Below are 3122 nucleotides of genomic sequence, written 5' to 3' on the forward strand. Positions count from 1 at the left end.
GCGTGAGCCAACTTTGACCCTTGATGTTTCTTTGAAGAGGCCTCAAAATAAGCTCTCTGTTTCTCTGCAGGCCACCACCACCATGTATCTCCGCAGCTCCATAATGACCAGTCCAGACTGAAGCCCGTTTACCTGGAGTGTCAGCGTGACACACCCACAGCCCGGGTTGCTTTACATTTAAAGCTTTTTCTCCCTTTTGTGCGTGCCAGCATTCATTCTTGAATAGCACTGCAGCATTGCTGACAAAATAGTTACCTACCTCACCCCAGAATCCCTTCACACACACACACACACACACACACACACACACACACACACACACACACACACACACACACACACACACACACACACACACTCGCACTCGCTTCCTTTCTCTTTATAGATTCAGAGCCAGTCTTCTCTGGCTCCTTTGTTCCCCACTCCAGGCTGGGCTCAGATCCTCTCTGCTCTCTGTAAGCCCGCTCCGCTCTGTCATCAGGATTACAGGCTGTGCTGTAGCAGATTAATGACTGACAACTCTACACTCCTCTCAGCATTGCGCGGCACACACAGAGCTACTAGGAGGGAGCATGTGCCTGGTTGTGAGGGAGAGAGGAACAACTGCGGGGGAGATAATGCATTGTGTTGGTCTGAGAACAATATGTTAGCTGTGCGACTGTGTATATGTGTGTGAAGTGGAATTGTGTGGTGCCGTGTGTGACAGGGTTTGTGTGTGAAATGTATTGCTTATTTTGAAGCGGAGGTGCGTGCGGCAAAAGCTTTTCAACTTCTACACCTCAGTGCAGCACAGCGGGACGGAGAGTTAAGTCGGTGAACATGGGGCCTCTGTTGAACAAGCTTAGGTTGATGTGTTTGTGTGTGTGTGTGCTCATGTGTACATATGCATGCTTGTGTACTCATGTCTTGAGAGCCCACGCGGCAAGAAAAAGTGGCAGTTCCAAGTCCAGCACATGAGGGACTGTGGACCCCTGACTGCCTGACAGGGACCACAAAACATCTATTCCCTCCAATGACACTTCCCAACAAAAACAAAACAGCTTCTAACTGCTTTGTTTGGGGCAATGTGAAAGCTGGCAGTAGTTATACAAATCCAAACAAGCAGGCAGACAAACTGAGAGCTAACACTTTCCGAAGTTTGGGATAAATTAGGCCACGATCTCACACCACCTCAGAGCCTCATAGAAGCAGCTTATGTGTGTCATGAATTACTAAGTAGTAATATTTGGGGCTTCTCACAGCCATCAAACAGCTGAGGCTTAATTTCCTGAGACTTGCCCTGGAGTGTCCAGGAAAGTGGGCTGTCTGAGCCGCCATCTGAGGACTGAGGAGCTGCTGTTACTTGCATTTCGGTTGTGACATCCTTGAAATGCATAAAATGTTTTTTGTCATTTTGTTAGAAGTCATTTACCTCTCCTTGTCTCCTACAGCAAATAACATCTAATGATGACAAGTACATTTACATTTAGTTCATTTTTGAGGTACATGTTTTTCTCAACTACATTTATCACAATATTTAACCATATGTGAGTTATGCTGTAGCTATATAGCCAAAGTTGGCATTAGCAGCTGTCTATTTACCAGTCTTGCCAACAGCTTCAGCCATCGTTGTGTTTACAATACAAGAGGTTATAATATGTCCTGCGAGTAGCTACTTCTTCAGGGCAGACTGGACGCTACAGTGACTCGGTATCAGAAAGCGACAAAATGGGAGCTAGCTGGTTAGCATGCTAACTTCAGTAGAAGAAAAGAAGTGATATAAATGGAAGCAAAACAAGAATCAACATTGGCATTACTTTTCAAGGAATGAAGTTTGATACTGTACTCACGTTTTTTCTAGACTGGTAAGTAAACAGCTGCTAATGCTAATGCTGGCTATGTAGCAATTGCAAAACTTACAAATAGCTTGTTTTAATATACATATGATAAACTTATAAAATATAATGCATTGTTAAAGATCAACCCAGCCGTTCCCAACCATTTTGGTTTGTCGGTGTCTAGTTGGAGACCCCTCGTCAGGTCACAGATGTTAATGAGTTGTTCGCAGCTCCACCAAAGAGACATTTCCTGTTCATGTAACAAGCTAATAATGTATTTCTCTGCAGAACAAATACTTTTAATATCTTAAGAACTGATAATAGTCCTGTACTTTAACTTTAGTGGGTTAAATGTAGGAGTACTTTCATGTATTGGTATGTTTACCACAGTAAAGAATCTGATGATGAGGATTCTTTCACCACTGATAATGTCTTGAAACATGAAAACACACACCAGCCAGCTGTGGTAAAATACTTTTATAGAGCAGTAATCCATATCTGAAATATAGCATCCAAGCAGAATAGCTCTGATATGTACAGAACTCAATTCACCCCATTTTCTCATTTTATATTTGCTTTTTATGTAAATGTGTCAGTTCATGTGTTCATGTATGTGTTCATGTGTGTGCTGTATGTGCATGTGGACACGTATAGCAGTTTGTCATCAATTACAGTATATTAAAAGTTTTAAATACAGGTCATAATAATTCTTTTTAAATGTCTCTGGATATAAAAGCTGGTGTTCTGACCCATTAATGAAGTCCATTAATGAAGATGAATCCTTCCACTCTGTCTTTTTGCCTAGAAACTCTATTCATTTAATCTTTTATAAATATGCTCTATCCTCTCTGCTGTATTGCCTGTTGTACTGTGCCCCTTGCCCCCGTTCCACCCTCTATATATTCTCTTTATATCTCCTAATTGCTTCCTAACTGTGACTCATATTGTGGACTGAACTTTTGCTTTTATTTGACTTCAGCACTTTTACTTCCCTGCACCAGTATCAAACCTGTAAGTGCTGAAGAGGCATTTTAAGAGCAGTAACAACATGTACGCCCCAGTCAAACCATTCTCATCAACTCCAACAGCAACAGCTAAAACCATAACCTCTGTAGCTCTTTCTCCTCCCACAGCTTTGTGTTTGAATTTTAATTCTCCAAGTTCATTCCACACTCATTTTGCAATCAAACCACCGTAGTTAATCATTTGTAGTTTTTTTTTTTTTTTTTTTTTTTTTTTTTTTTTAAAGAAGGGTATGCAGTGCATTACAGTATCAAAATGTCTCTTGCTTCTTCCTCTGGACGC

Source organism: Seriola dumerili, unplaced genomic scaffold, assembly GCF_002260705.1.
Source record: "Seriola dumerili isolate Sdu_G_001 unplaced genomic scaffold, Sdu_1.0 BDQW01005691.1, whole genome shotgun sequence".
Classification (NCBI taxonomy): Eukaryota; Metazoa; Chordata; class Actinopteri; order Carangiformes; family Carangidae; genus Seriola; species Seriola dumerili.